The sequence below is a fragment of the Ammospiza nelsoni genome, chromosome 31 (genome assembly GCF_027579445.1).
Source record: "Ammospiza nelsoni isolate bAmmNel1 chromosome 31, bAmmNel1.pri, whole genome shotgun sequence".
NCBI classification, from domain to species: domain Eukaryota; kingdom Metazoa; phylum Chordata; class Aves; order Passeriformes; family Passerellidae; genus Ammospiza; species Ammospiza nelsoni.
In genome coordinates this window covers 3,721,468-3,738,131 of record NC_080663.1, presented here as the reverse complement: position 1 = coordinate 3,738,131, position 16,664 = coordinate 3,721,468, and the positions used below count along the sequence as shown (strand labels likewise).

General features: G+C 46.3%; 1 pseudogene; it reads right to left on the bottom strand.

The window, feature by feature from the left end:
• Positions 1-14,927: 14,927 nt before the first annotated feature.
• Positions 14,928-15,845, bottom strand: LOC132085537 (olfactory receptor 14C36-like; annotated as a pseudogene).
• Between the last annotated feature and the right edge of the window lie 819 nt (positions 15,846-16,664).

The window sequence follows — 16,664 nt, the reverse complement described above, 5'->3', positions numbered from 1 at the left end:
CAATCACATCAGGACCATTTATTCCTCAACCAGTTTAGAGTAGGATTGTAGGTTTGGACTAGGATTAGGATTAGGATTAGGATTAGGATTAGGATTAGGATTAGGATTAGGATTAGGATTAGGATTCAGGATAGGTTTAGGGTTAGGGTTATAGTAGGATTGTCTAATAGGACTGCAGAGTAGGATTGGAAATGAATAAAGTTTCTGAAACCACACCTCACCTTGAAGATTCCCTTCCTTCTCACTCTGCGAATAAGCTCAAAAATTCCTTCTGAATTGTCTGTTGTTTCTTAAAGGTGGAAAGTGACACAGTGTCTTTGGCATGGTGTGAAAGTGGGGAAGGATGTTCTTCATTCATCCTCTCCAGACCACACTGCCTTTGGAATATGGCCCACTGATCTGTTTTTGGCCAGCTTTGGTACTCCAATTTGAGGCAGAAAGGGCAATGGCATTTGAAAGCAAAACCAAAAGAAGAATGAGGCAGCCCAAACACCCTGTGCAGATGCAGGCCTTCAGCTGTGACTGGAGAGCATTTGGGCTCCTGCCACTTGGATTTGGATCCCTAAATGCAATAATCTCTTTGGCTGGAGGAGAGCCTTGCTCAAGTGAGAAAGCAGAAAGATCAGAGAGGGTGCTCGGGAAGGTCTCCTGTGGCGCAGAGCTGTCAGTGCCTGTGAGGTGAGAGCGGGCCCGGCCTTGCCCGGGCTGGAGCCCCAGCAGAGCCCCGGCAGAGGCCGGAGCAGCCTGAGCCCCGGCAGAGGCAGGCTGGAAGGAGGCCCTTGGAGCTGCAAGAGGCAGCAGCCGGGCCCTGGGTGCCTCTTGCTGGGAGCGGGTGAATCCTCCGCTCTCAGAGCCCAGGTGGCAGCTGGCTGCTGCCGAGGGGAAGTGCAGCCGTGCTGGGCACAGCCCGACCTGGAGGCCATGGCCGTCTGGAGTGTGCCCAGGAGCAGGGAAAGGCCAAGGGCAGCCGCGGGCCGCTGGGCTGGCTGAGGATTCCTCCTCTTCTGCCGGCTGCCCTGCAACTCCTGGCAAAGGCCAGCAGTGTGTGCAGCACTCTGGGCACCGGGGCAGGGAGCCAGGCTGCTCGGCAGGCTGGAGCACAGGGCAGCTCCTTCAGGCCCAGCACTTGTGCCAGGGAAGCGAGGCCAGCGTGAGGCAGGGACAGCTTGGCAGGGCCCATCTGCAGGAGCCAGCGCCTCACGCAGCTCTGGGAGGAAGCGCCTGCAATCCTACAGTTCTGAGCCAGAGCCAGAGTGTGAGATGCAGCGTGTTTGGTAGAAATATTCAGGCCCACCAGGCCAGCCTGCTTTGTGCTCTGTGGCGCACAGCAAGCGCTGTGCAATGCAGCTCTGAGCTGCTGGGAGAGAGGCAGTCGGGGATGTGCCTGAGGTGAGTCAAGGGGTTAGCTGAAAATGTAATTAGGATAATTTAAAAGTGAGGATGAGTCGAGGGGCCAGCTGGGAATAGAATTGGGATAGTAGAAGACTGCATATTTTAGTTAAGATTTTCAAATGAGTTAAGAAGCTAAGTTAGTAATACAGCTAGCAGAAATCACATACCTTAGGTAAAGAGTACCAAATATATTAGGAACATAAAGCTAGGAGTGACAGGGATAGAGGAAGCAATTGTGAAGAAGCAGAGACCATAGAAATACCTTGCCTTAAGAATAATTGAACAGTTAGGAGAGCCTTGGACAATGAGCAGGTCAAAAGGTCATGCCAACTGGCCATGAGTTCACCATGAGGAAGGCTGCTTTCTTCCTCCCATACAACCACTCCCTCATTTCAAAATCCCATCAACCCAGTTAAGGGAATACAATTGCGCAGCTGTATAGGATATTCAGCTGATAAAAATGTGAAGCAGAAGGTAATAATTATGTATTATGGGTCCTTAGAAACCTTATTAAAACCTTTTCTGTAGAAATATAGAGCAGGAGCCTGCAACTCCTTGCACGTGTCTTTGGAAACTGGTTCACATGTGTCCAGCAGTGCAATAAATACCCTTCTTTTCAACTATAATTAGTTGAAGAGTCATCTGTCCATGCTTCAAGGGTTCTGCTGGAGTAGTGAACTGATTTGGAAGGGAGCAGAAGAGTTTCAGCAGGCAATTTTTGGAAGGGATGGAAGCCTCTTGTGACTGAAGGGAAAGCCATTTGGAATGGAGAAATGATCTCAAAGTCCATACAATTGTATCTTTGTGTCTGTCTTGGGTTGACTATGTGATGCTTTTATCCCCAATCGTCTCATTCTGTTTATGTTGAATAATAATAAGTTTTGTACCTTTAAGAGTGTTCCAGAGAGTGAAGCGGGAGACAGAAGAAGCGCGCAGTTTGTTTTCAGACACTGCACTCACTCCTCCACATTTCTGCTCCTGACTGTGTTGTCTGCAGATAGACAGCGGGGCAGAAAGGCGTTCTTTTGAATTTTAGTTAGTTTTTAGCTAGCTGAGGCAAAGAAGTTCCCTGGACTGTTTTTTTTTTTCCTTTTTCTTTAGACCTCTTGAAACTGCTATGGACTGAACACCCAGGAGAGCACCAGCAGCTGCAGCTGTGGCCCACCGGGCCAGGCCTGGCCTGCGACAATTCCAGCACCGGAGGGACTGATCAGAGACTGAGTGAGCTGAGCTACAACCCGGGGTTTTCTCATTTTGTCATCTCTTTTAGAGTGGAAAGGAGTCTCATTGTTTTGATATTGTTTTGGATTTATAGTTTAATAAACAAGTTTTTTCCACCTTTCTCCAAGGAGGTATTTTTTTCTCTCCCGGACCAGCTTGGGGGAGGGGCAGATTGGATCTTCTTTTCCCACCAGAGCTCCTTTGGGGGATTCTTCCCCAAAGTTGCTCTGAACCTGGACAAATACATGAATTGGCACTCAATGCGCGGCTGGAAAAGGTGGAAAAAAGCCCTATTAATTGTGTGTTTGTTGTTGTTAAAGCAGTTAGTAGCCATGCTGCTTGGACCCCTGATGTCTTTTGTTGTGAAAGACTTTTTGTGGCTCTGGGCTCTAGACCTTTTTGAGGTTTCAATACCTTTCTGGTCACTAAGATTATTGTCCAAAGCATGTAATTTTTACAGTAGAGGTGTACGGATTGGAATAGCTGTTGTGCTGGCCTTGGTGATAATGATTTATAGGGCTTTTACAAAGATACTGGAGTCTGTTTATGATATGTATGGTTTATGGTTTCTTCATCCTACCCTGCATCCCAATTCCAGTAGTATGTTTTAGAAATTTATTAGTAATTACACTCAGTCTGTTAGAAGAAGAGCTGAGAATAAGGCTTTCCAGCCTTTACTTCCCTTCTTCTCTGGATCTGTTATGTCACTTTTTGCGAATGTTCCGTTTCCCCTGAATGTTAAAGAGACCATCTTTCTGGTATTTAATCTGTAAGCTTCCTCTATATGGTCTGCAGCTTCTCTAGAATGAGGGCTGAGATATCCAGAGGAGCTGGTGAGACCCCTGACCCAGAAGCAGATGCAGGCGTGAAAAATCCTGAGTGGTGTGGAGAATGGGAAAATATAGGCCAAACCCTGAAAGAATTTTCTGATCCTGTAGACTGGGATTTTCCACGGGAACAAATTCAGAACGCAGCAGAGGTGGGGAAATACCTAAAAGAGAAGTGCCATGACGATTCTAAGGAGAAAAGGCTCATTGCAATAAGCTGGGCCCTGGCCTATGCTTATCGCACTCTGTTAGATAGTGTCGGGCAGCAGACAGAGGCAGGGGGGCAGGGAGATAAATCAGCTATCCCAGTCACTCAAGCTGTAGCCAACAGCCCAGGCTCGAAGCCAGCAGCCAGACCAGATAGTGAGCCTAAGCCAGCATCTAAACCCATGGCTGTTGCTACCAGTACTAGAAGTGGGAAACACACGGAAAAAACTAACCGACCAGTGGATGATGATGATGATGGTGATACAGGAGAAGGAACCTCAATGCCTCCTGACATAAAATCAGGAGTCAAAGCGGCAGGTGCAAGATCAGACGCAAATATTGAGTATTATTCCCTGAAGGACCTTCGTGGCCTACGGAAGGATTACACCCGACGACCTGATGAATCCATAATTAGTTGGCTGGTCCATCTCTGGGATGCTGCAGGCGAGGCTACAATTCTGGATGGCACTGAAGCCAGGCACTTGGGATCCCCGTCACAGGATCCTGCCATAGACCAAGAAATGATGAGCGGGGCTAACACTCACAGCCTCTGGGAACGGGTCCTAAGAAGTGTAGCAGAAAGACCTGTGTGCAGATGATCTCTATATGCAGCAAACCCAGTGGAAAACCATAGAACAAGGGATTCAACGCTTGAGGGAAAGTGCAGTAGCTGAGATTGTCTTCTCAGATGATGGAAACACTGTAAATCCAGACTTGGTACCATGCACATCTGTGATGTGGAGAAAACTTGTACGACTTGGGCCACGAGAATACGCTTCTGCTTTAGCAATGATGAAGCGGGATGATGGTGAGGAGACTGTGCTGGATATGGCAAAGAAGCTCCGAGCATATGCAGACACTGTGAATGGCCCAACACATGCCAGAATTGCAGCGGTGAAAACACATCTTCAAAAATTAGAGGACAAGATAGAGGACGGTCACAAGAAACTGAGGGAGGAGATTAAAGAGAGCTTTCTCCAAATCTCGGCAGTACAGATCAGAGGTTCTGGTACCCAACGCAGACGTTCCCCAGATGGCGAGAGAAGGTACATCCCACGAGCTGAGCTGTGGTTCTACCTGCGTGATTGTGGAGAAGACATGGGGAGATGGCATAGAAAACCTACCGCTGCTCTGGTACAACGGGTGCGTGAACTGAAGAGTCAGAGAGGAAGTTCCAAAAGGGAAGCAGCTCCAGTGGCCAGTAACTGAACTGTCACATATGATGATAATGACAATATTTTTGATCCCCTTGAAGGAACCTCCAAGGCATATGCCCAGGGAAAGAAGGATAACCAGGCTTAGAGGGGCCCTGCCTCTAGCCAGGTAGAGGCTGGGGAAAACTGTGGTTTTTGGACTATGTGGATTCATTGGCCTGGCAAATCTGAACCACAAGAACGCAAAGCTTTGGTTGACACTGGTGCTCAATGCACATTAACCCCATCGAGACATGTGGGGACAGAATCCGTTTCTATTGCTGGTGTGACAGGGGATCACAGGATTTTACTTTGGTGGAAGCTGAGGTAAGCCTGACTGGAAATGAGTGGAAGAAACACTCTATTGTGACTGGCCCAGAGGCCCCATGTATTTTGGGCATAGACTACCTTCGAAGTGGCTATTTCAAAGACCCAAAGGGACTCATATGGGCATTTGGAATAGGTGCTGTAGAGACAGAGGGTGTCAAGCAGTTGAACAGCTTGCCTGGACTGTCAGAAAGCCCATCTGCAGTAGGTCTCCTGAAGGTGGAAGAGCAATGAGTGCCAATTGCCACCTCAACAGTGCACCGCCGACAGTATTGTTTTGCAGAGAAAAGAAGAAACTTCGCAACTTTGTAAAAGTTGTAAAGCTTGGTATGCTTTTATTACGATGCGCGCAGGACGCAAGTCTTCTAAAAAGGCATGTGTACTTCTGAAGACTTCGGGTCTTCTTTTATTTCTCTTCTAAATGCATATGCATATAGTTTCACAACAGGTTCATACATATTTATTTTGCGTGACATTTTGCACTAGTTCTTCTTTATTAAAGGAATTTCTAAGTCAGGGGCAAATCGATTTTGTGGTCTTTTCTGTTTTTCTTTTTCTGTCTCTTTGCTGTTTCAGGATGCGAGTTTTTCTTTTAGCTTTGGCTTTACAGACTTTTCACTTTTCTTAGACACTTCACTTAATTTAGAATGGATCTTTACTTTGTTTTATTCTCTCTTTTCTTAGGAAATAAGTAAATTCTTTTACTTAATGAAAACTTTTACGACAGTAAGTGTCTTTTAGTGCTTCACTATGTACATTTGACAAAGAGGTTAGTACATCTATTTGTTGTAGCATCTTTTAGTTCTAAATTAACAATATAATAGATTATCCTAAGCTTATTTCAACTAATATTATTAAAACTACAATGGGGTGGCACAACTTATTAAAGATTCTATTTGCAGTTGGTGACTACTCAAAGATCACATCTCACTAGTGATGATCTATATTTTGTTTTATTCTTTGTAGAACTCTGGTTATCTCTTTTGTATTATGTTGGACAGTAATTAAGGTTTTCTTTCTTCTTCTTTGGAGTCTTTTTAAGCTTTCTAATAGGTCTTGGTGCTTAATTAATTGTTTTACTAATGTAAGGTTTATCTTACTAGGGGTAGGTGGCAGTTTGTGATACATTGTGTAATTGGCTTAAATCAGCTGGTGGGATGTTACTGGTACTAAAAACGAAAAATCACACTTAAAAATTTTAACAAAATTACAAATACAGAGATTAGAATGGTTTCAACTAGACAGAATAACATCATTGCTATCAATTTGTACAGCAGCACAAGCAGTTCTCAAGCATACATTTTTTTTAGTATATACGAGCACAGTTTCTTGGTCAGTGATGATGAATTTCAAAGTGACAAATACTTTATTCAGTGTCTAAACACACATTTTGAGCATTAATAGTATTACTTTCACAAATGAATCTTATTTGTTCTCTAGTAATGCAGGATTTTAAGTTTACTGTCTGCTACTTTCCATTCATCTTTCGTGCCCACACTCTATGTTCTGAAGGATAGAGTATTGTTTTTTCATGGTTTAATCTTAGAGCAACGATGGGATGGATAACATAAACAGTGGCATTACGTATGGTAAGCACAAAGGCAGTTGCTACATTAGAAACAGGATCATAGGTGAAATTCACTATAGTCTGCTAAGATTGAAACTTCTTTTCAATATTAATTGCATTATCTCACACAATTTTTTGAATTTTAGCTGGAAAATTACTTTCACTTCTTTTTCATATGATTGGAGCTGCTGTTGCTTGTATCTATAATTGTGTTTGTATACAACTGAAAGTTAAAGACACATTCATTTGAACTATACTAAGTGCTTCTACTATCAACTTGTGGTGTTGGTCTCTGGCTTTTTCATACTTGTTTACTTTGGCAGTACTTTTGAAATCTGTCACTGGCTAGTTCTTAATGCTACCAGAGATTACTATAAAGGCTGCTTCAATTTTGTTAGGCTACTTGCTGCAGTGGCTAGTTTATTCACTAGTATTTCTGAATCAATTCTATTTAAAACTCTTAATTTTGTTTCTAATATGCTAGTTAGACATTTGTTATGGGGAACAGGAACTGCTTTCTGTCTATGACTATCTCTCTTTGCTAGAAGGATGTGCTGGGCTCACACTGCAAATTCAGACACACTTCACAAGTGTATCTGACAGAGGTTTAGGTCATACTTGAAGCAGATGTTTGTTTTGAAATGTAGAGACTTTAGGGAATCTTTTAAGCAGAATCTAACTGCTTCAGACTGGGACAATCACTGATCTAGATCTCAGTAGGAAAAGGGATAGCTATAAATAAAGAAAATCACCTTCTTTGCTTGGGTTAATTTACTACTTGCAGTTTAGCACTTTTTACTAGCTATTGCTTGAATGTTTAGCTCAGCTTGTTAAGCTTAATGAAGCTCTGTTAATGTTAAGCTTAACATCTTTATATCATTTGCTTCTAGAGTAACCTTTCTCATTTGAGAATGTTTAGCAAATTGAGCGAATTGTACAAAAGCTTTTAGGTACACATAGTACACATGTTACTTTAAAGGTTTGCACAAGTATGCCTTCTCAGACTGGCCAATTGTTCATTTCCTACACTACAACATAAACATTCTCTACAGGTACTAAAGCTTTATTAAAACTGAATATATGACTCTTGTGTCAGCAAAAATTCTTCCCTTTTGGGGAGGTCATCTTTACTCTTCCTCCCTTACCTTGGGAGGAGCCTTTAGCAAATCATATGTACTTATTTTGTGAACTGTGATTGCTTTGCATTTCAGCATGATAATCTTTGCCTGATTTCATACGTTGCTATCTTATGCTGCATGCTGAACAACATGTTTGATTTGCTTTCTCTTTGCCTTGTTTTCTTTTTTCAAGGGCCAAGACTAGAGGGCGGTCTGATCTTACAGTCTCTTTGCCATTCTGGGTGATTTTTTAAAGCAAAAAGACATTTCAGCATACAAAAACTCTATCTCACTTATCTTTCTATTTTAAAACAGTACAAACAGCAATGAAGTATTATAGATCTTTTTATTTTTTGAGCTGCTCTTACTGGCAACTTCTTTTCAGTTAGCCCCTCCCAAAAGGGGCTAATTTAGGAACTTGTTTGCATTTGCTCTGGTCAGTTCTCATTATTTATTTCTTCTTGCCCTATCTCGCTTCTACTCAAACCTTTTTACAGACACTTTCACAGTAGTTTCTCAGTTTCTTTCTCATACACACAGCTCCAGGTGGCAGGTATCAGATGTGATTCTTACACACAAGCTCTAAGACCTTAGGTTCTGAATCTGCTTGACCAGAAACCTCTAATTTACACTCGGGGCATGTGCCTGACACTTATTAGAACAGCAAAACAGCAATACTAGTGTTTCTCATAAATGCCACACTGTAATAATACTTGCACATCTAGCTTTTGCTTACAGGCCATTCTCGTGTGCTTTGGGGAGACGGGGCAGCCAGAGCTGTCCCTGTGCCTAGGGGACAGCTACTGTCACTTCACACAGCATGCTAATCAAAAACGTGACATAGACACTATGTTCTGATCAAACAAAATATCAGTCTTTCTAGTTCTCTTCTTGCACAATCTGATTAAGCACTGTGTTTACTTACACTTGTTTTACTGCTTTGCAAAAAGGCTGTGCTAGTCACAGCCAAAACTCTGATATGCTCACAGACACAGACACACGCATTCCCCCCCACTCTTTATTTCAAATTCACTAGAGCCAAGGCTTGAATTGCTGTGAGGGGGAGAATTCTTGGAATTCTTTTAACTCTGCTTTATCGTAGTTAAGCATAAATCACAGTACTATAGTTCTCTTACGTAAATGCCACTCTTGTTGCAACAAAATCTTAAAATCTCTACAAACACTACTATACAATCTGAGAATCAAATTTCTACAATGCAACAGAAGAAAATCACCACACAAAATCACTGGGAAAGGGCATATCTCTCAAAGTGCTCGCTTTTCTCAACACAACACAGCATACTATAATTCAGCATTTACTCACATCAATTTTTCTTGGACAGAATCAAAATAACAGCACACAGTCTAGAGATCAAGTCTAAACATCTAAGGCAAAGGAACTCTCTGAGCTCATACTCACGGTTAAAATGTACCAAATCTACACAAATCACTACATTTAAACACGATAAATACTATTACTGACATTCTTCTACTCGCTTCTCTGCAGGGCACTTCTCTCTCTGCCCTCACAGCCTGCTGCAGCCGGCGCCTCAGGCCTCACTCGGCTGCTTCAAACACGGGTAGTACTCACCCCCCTCGCACTGTAGGGCACTGTAGCTCTACTCTCTTTTATACACCATACACTTATACACTTGCACGATTAGAAACACAGTGCACTGACTACACAATGCACACATTAACTATACAGAAACGCAGTGTTCGGACATCACACACACACACACACACACAAACAAAACACACACGGGCTCAGCGGTTCTGCTCTATCAGAACTATGAACCTTCAACACACACATACACGGGTTCACCCGGCTCACTCTCAGAACTGCTTGCGGTCTGCTCTATCAGAACGATGAACCCCATCTCTAATACAGCTGCTCTATCAGCTGAACTTAGACGTCTTTGGGTGGTTTACTCTCTTGCTCTCCTTTCCCTCTTTTGGGGGCCCCTCAGTACATACCGTATCTTCCTCCGCAGGCCAGCAGGTCCTTGTCTGTCCTCACAGGTGGCAAGTTGAGACGAGCAGAGCCCCACCAGGAAAAAAATCTTAGGGCGCGCCTTGGAGGTCCATCTATCCCCCCTGCCCCTGCGGGGACAGAGAACTCCTACCTGGCTCGCCATAATGTTTTGCGGAGAAAAGAAGAAACCTCACAACTTTGTAAAAGTTGTAAAGCTTCGTATGCTTTTATTACAACACGCGCTGGACGCAAGTCCTCCAAAAAGGCATGCGTGCCTCTGAAGACCTCGGGTCTTCTTTTATCTCTCTTCTAAATGCATATGCATACAGTTTCACAATAAGTTCATACATATTCATTCTGCGTGACATTTAGCACTAGTTCTTCTTCATCAAAGGAATTTCTAAGTCGGGGGCAAATTGACTTTGTGGTCTTTTCTATTTTTCTTTCTCTGTCTCTTTGCTGTCTCGGCATGCGAGTTTTTCTTTCAGCTTTGGCCTTACAGACTTTTCACTTTTCTCAGACACTTCACTTAATTCAGAATGGTTCTTTACTCTGTCTCAGTACCGAACGAATCGAGATGCTGTGATCCCCATCCAAAAAATGATCCGAGAGCTGGAGAGCCAGGGGGTGGTCAGCAAGACCCACTCACCCTTCACCAGTCCTATTTGGCCTGTGCAAAAATCTGAAGGAGAATGGAGATTGACAGTGGACTATCGTGCATTGAATGAAGTGACCCCACCCCTGAGCGCTGCTGTGCCGGACATGCTAGAACTCCAGTACGAGCTGGAGTCCAAGGCAGCAAAGTAGTACGCCACTATAGACATTGCCAATGCATTTTTCTCCATTCCTCTGGCAGCAGAATGCAGGCCTCAGTTTGCTTTCACCTGGAGAGGTATGCAGTACACCTGGAACCGACTGCCCCAGGGGTGGAAGCATAGCCCCACCATCTGCCATGGACTGATCCAGGCTGCACTGGAAAAGGGTGAGGCTCCAGAACACCTGCAATATATTGATGACATCATTGTGTGGGGGAAGACAGCAGCAGAGGTGTTCGAGAAAGGGGAGAAAATCATCCAGATTCTCCTAAAAGCTGGCTCTGCCATCAAGAAGAACAAAGTCAAGGGACCTGCTCAAGAGATGCAGTTTCTGGGAGTGAAGTGGCAAGACAGACAGCGTCAGATTCCCACCGATGTCATCAACAAGATCACAGCAATGTCTCCACCCACCAATAAGAAGGAGACACAAGCTTTCCTAGGCGCCATAGGTTTTTGGAGGATGCATATTCCCGAATACAGTCAGATCATGAGCCCTCTCTACCTGGTCACCCTTAAGAAGAACACTTTCCACTGGGGCCCTGAGTAGCAACAAGCCTTTGCACAGATCAAGCAGGAGATTGCTCATGCAGTATCCCTTAGCCCAATCAGGACAGGACCAGAGGTGAAGAATGTGCTCTACTCTGCAGCTGGGAACCATGGCTTGTCCTGGAGCCTTTGGCAGAAGGTGCCTGGGAAGACTCGAGGCTGACCACTAGGATTTTGGAGTTGTAGCTACAGAGGCTCTGAAGCCAACTATACTCCAACAGAGAAAGAAATCTTGGCTGCTTATGAAGGAGTCCAGGCTGCCTCAGAGGTAATAGGCACTGAAGCACAGCTCCTCCTGGCACCCCGACTACCAGTATTGGGGTGGATGTTCAAAGGCAAGGTTCCATCTATGCACCATGCCACCAGTGCTACATGGAGCAAATGGATTGCTGTTATCACACAGCACGCTCGTATTGGAAAACTGAATCACCCTGGGATTATGGAAATAATTACAAACTGACCGGAAGGTGAGAACTTTGGTCTCTCTGATGAAGGGGAACAAGAAGTGACACGGTCTGAAGAAGCTCCACCATACAACCAAGTGCCAGCAGAAGATACCCGATACGCTCTCTTTACTGATGGTTCGTGCCGCATTGTGGGAATGAACCGAAAGTGGAAAGCAGTCGTATGGAGCCCCACACGACAGGTGGCAAGGCCACTGAAGGAGAAGGTGGATCAAGCCAACTTGCTGAACTCAAAGCTGTTCAACTGGCCCTGGACATTGCTGAGAGAGAGAAGTGACCAAAGCTCTACCTTTATACTGATTCATGGATGGTAACCAATGCTCTGTGGGGATGGCTGGAAAGGTGGAAAGAGGCTAACTGGCAGCATAGAGGAAAACCAATTTGGGCTGCTGAAGAGTGGAAAGACATTGCTACCAGGGTAGGGAAACTGCCTGTGAAGGTCTGCCCATGTACCCAAGAGTAGAGCTGATGAGGAGCACCAAAACAATGAGCAAGTAGGTCAGGCTGCAAAGATAGGGGTGTCCAAAATAGACCTAGATTGGGAACATAAGGGAGAGTTATTCCTAGCTCAATGGGCCCATGATGCCTCAGGCCATCAGGGCAGGGATGCCACCTATAAGTGGGCACGAGACCGAGGGGTGGATCTAACCATGGACAGTATTTCTCAGGTTATCCATGACTGTGAGACGTGTGCTGCCATCAAGCAGGCCAAGCGAGTGAAGCCCCTCTGGTACAGTGTGCGGTGGTCCGCACAAGCATGGGGAGGCCTGGCAGATTGACTACATCACAATGCCCCAGACACGCCAGGGCAAGCACTACGTGTTGACCATGGTGGAGGCCACCACTGGATGGTTGGAAACCTACCCTGTGTCTCATGCTACAGCCCGGAACACCATCCTGGGCCTGGAAAAGCAAGTTCTGTGGAGACATGGCAGCCCTGAGAGGATCGAGTCAGACAATGGGACTCATTTCAAGAACCACCTTATCAACACCTGGGCTAGGGAACATGGCATTGAGTGGGTGTACCATATCCCCTACCATGCACCAGCTGCAGGAAAAGTGGAGAGGTACAATGGACTACTAAAAACCCCAGTTGAAAGCTTTGGGTGGGGGATCTTTCAAAAATTGGGAGTAGTATTTAGCATCTGGTTAATCTGGTTAATCCTCAACACCCGAGGTTCCACCAACCAAGCAGGTCCTGCCCAGTCTGAGTCCCTGAATGTAGTAGAAGGAGACAAAGTCCCAGTGGTACATATCAGAGGTTTGTTAGGGAAGACTGTGTGGATCAATTCTGCCTGGAGTACAGACAAACCCATTCGTGGGGTTGTCTTTGCTCAGGCACCAGGTTGCACGTGGTGGATAATGCAAAGAGATGGAACAACACAATGTTGTTGTTCAGGGAGATCTGATTGTGGGGTAAGAATGATATGCACTATTGCTGTTCATTGGATGTTACTGCCATTGTCTGTACATTAAACCATACAGACATGAGATAGAAGGAAATGTGTAAGAGTTGAAGGTCTGGGCAAGTGGAAGAGGGAGAAGGAAATGTGTAAGTGTCGAAGGTCTGAGCAAGTGATAGATGGAGCTTTAGGTGACTAAAGTGAAAAGGGGCTCTGCAGCTCTGTAATATAGGGCCTGGATTCAGTGGTCCAGTGTGGGGATGTGATGAAGGCATGGTGGGTATTGCTTGTAATTTTGGGGAAACAGATGGAAATTTTGTATGAATAATGTATGATGTGTTGTAGTATGTTGATGATATGGGGATAAGGGGGTGGAATGTCCTGGGGTGACGTTATGATGCTTGTATCCCCATTCATCTGTTCTGTGCCTTTAAGACCGACTCTGAAAGGTCAAAGTTTTGTTTGGGTTTCTCTTATCAGGGACACAGAGACGAGCAGTACAAGGGGCTGTTTTTCACTTCTTGCTTTCAGCTTGCTGCTTTGCTTGCTCTCTTTTCTGCTCTCACTTCTGCTCTGCTTTGGCCTCTGCTTATTAGCTAGTTCTAGCTAAACAGTCCACATCCCTTCCTGGACTGTTTCTCCTCTCCTGTTTCTGTGACCATCTCGAACCTGCTCCGGACTGGGACCCGGGAACACCGTTCGGCTGCAGCAGCAATCCCAGCGCCGGAGGGACTGAGAACAGAGCAACCACCCCCGAGAGAGACTTTCTGATTTTGTCATCTTTCTCAGAGCAGTGTCATCGGGTATTGTTCATTTTGAGTGCTGGGGGGTGCTGTGCCTGAAATAAACAGGTTCTTTCCAATTCTCTCCGAGGAATTTTTCCCGAACCGGTTGGGGGGAGGGGCCGTGTGGGTTTTGCTTCCTGGAGGGGCCCTCCTTTGCAGATTCTTTAACAAATTTGCCCTAAACAAGGACATCTGTGCAATGCAAACAGGGGCTGCTGAGCCAGTGCTGCTGTGTCTGTGCCTGCAAGGATGGGGCACCTGTGTGAGCTGGGGGAGAGGCCAGGGCTGCAGAGGGGGAATGTTGTTGGCAGCTCCATGAGGACGCTCTGGGACGCTGCCCTGGGCTGTCCAGCACACTGGGGATGGATCAGCCCCTGCTCTGCTGCTCTTTCCCATCTGCCCCAGGGCCCTTGCAGAGCCCCAGCCATGCTGTTTGCCCCCAGCCTGCCCATGGCCAGCCTGGGGCTGCTCACGGGGCTTTTCTGTGCTGAGCATTGGCCTGGGTGTGTTCTTGAGAGAGCCTGGGCAAGGAGCCTGGAGCCCCCAGGCCCTTGGCTGAGGCGTCAGCGCTGCCCCAGCAGTGCCCATGGCCTGTCTCTGCTGCAGCCCTGGCACTGCCACCCCCAGGGCTGTGCCCAGCCCCGAGAGCACTCAGGCCCTACAGCAACACCAGGGCCACCAGGGCAGCGGGGCAGGCCCATGGCAGCAGCACTGGCAACACCAAGTGCTGCTGCTGCTGGGCACAGCTGCTGGGCCAGCACTGATCTGCCCCCAGCTCTGAACACAGACATTGCTGCTGTAGCTCCAGAGAAGGCAACATAACGGCATCTCTGCAGAAAACTTTGCTGGGAGATCCTTTAATTCCTTTAAAGACACCAAGTGCGCAGCCCCTCATTGACACAGTCTCTGGCCACAGGAAGGCGGAGAGAAACAAAATGAGAAAGGGCATAAACAATGAACATTTTCTATTGACAAGAGATAGTAAGTAAAACACAGAAAAAGACACTACAGTGAAACAAAATAGATCAAAGATTACTTTTCTTCCATGTAATTGTCAGGATCGAGCAATATTTTAATGTTCCTGAAATCATCCAGTCATCAGTCTCCACACTGCAGCCTTGACCTCCTGGTTCCTCAGGCTGTAGATGAGGGGATTCAGGGCTGGAGGCACCACCGAGTACAGAACTGACAGGGCCAGATCCAGGGATGGGGAGGACATGGAGAGAGGGGTTCAGGTCAGAAAATGTGCTGTGCTGAGGAACAGGGATACCACGGCCAGGTGAGGGAGGCAGGTCGAAAAGGCTTTGTGCCGTCCCTGCTCAGAGGGGATCCTCAGCATGGCCCTGAAGATCTGCACATAGGAGAAAACCATGAACACAAAACAACCAAGTTCTAAACAGACACTAACTGCAAGAAGCCTAAGTTCCCTGAGGTGGGATTTGGAGCAGGAGAGCTTGATGATCTGTGGGATTTCACAGAAGAACTGGCCCAGGGCATTGCCATGGCACAGGGGCAGGGAAAATGTATTGGCTGTGTGCATGAGAGCAGTGAGAAAGCCACTGGCCCAGGCAGCTGCTGCCATGTGGACACAAGCTCTGCTGCCCAGGAGGGTCCCGTAGTGCAGGGGTTTGCAGAAGGACACATAGCGGTCGTAGCACGTGATGGTCAGGAGGCAAAGCTCTGATCCAATGAAGAACACAAAGAAAAATAGCTGTGCTGCACATCCTGCATGAGAGATGATCCTGGTGTCCCAGAGGGAATTGTGCATGGCTTTGGGGACAGTGGTGCAGATGGAGCCCAGGTCGCTGAGGGCCAGGTTGAGCAGGAAGAAGAACATGGGCGTGTGCAGGTGGTGGCCACAGGCTACGGCGCTGATGATGAGGCCATTGCCCAGGAGGGCAGCCAGGGAGATGCCCAGCAAGAGGCAGAAGTGCAGGAGCTGCAGCTGCCATGTGTCTGCCAATGCCAGCAGGAGGAAGTGGCTGATGGAGCTGCTGTTGGACATTTTCTGGGTCTGTACTTGGGTAGCTGTTCATGGAGAAAGGTCAGTGACATGTAAGGAGGAACTTCTTCCAGCAAAGTCAAAGCCTTTTTCTACAGATCCTTCTCCTGTAACCCTCTAACACCCTTTTGATTTTCTAGCAGATTTTCCTTCAGCTCCAAGTGGGGGAGCCTTGGCTGTTGGTGCCTGAGTGAGACTTAAGGTTCAGGGCAACTACATACAGTGTTTTTATAATTCAACATTGCTATGCAGATGTGGGAGGAGGACAGGGACCTGTCCTCATGTTCCACTTTGAAACCCTGTTAACACAGAAGGCCCTGTTAACATCTGCACCCCCAGGAATGGGAAAGTCTGTTTAAATATTCTAGAGATTTTATACTCCTCTTCCCTTTCTTCTGCTGACTATTTTTGGATGTCAGAAACTCTCAGCATTTCTGCTGCCATCATGGAGAACAGAGTGAGTTGTCTGAGGCAAAGTGATGAGTGGAGAGTGAGGGGAGGTGGTCTGTCTCCCAGGTTTTGTGGGCTTTCAGCATTCTCAGACAGAGGATGATAATGCTCTGATGTTTCCTTTAAAAACCATCCTGATAATGCTGAGAGCATATGGATCCCCCACAGTCCACCAAATGTCCATCGCTTTCTTATAGTCTCAGCCCCACATTTGCACCCAAGGGCACACAGGGCTCATTTGACCAACCCAATGGCATTTTCTCAACCTAGAATTTCTGTGTCTCACCCTGGGGCTTTCAGATAACACAGAGAGGCTGTAGGACAGGTTTGTACCCTGGATTGGAGCTCCCCGCTTGGACTGAAATCTCAGAG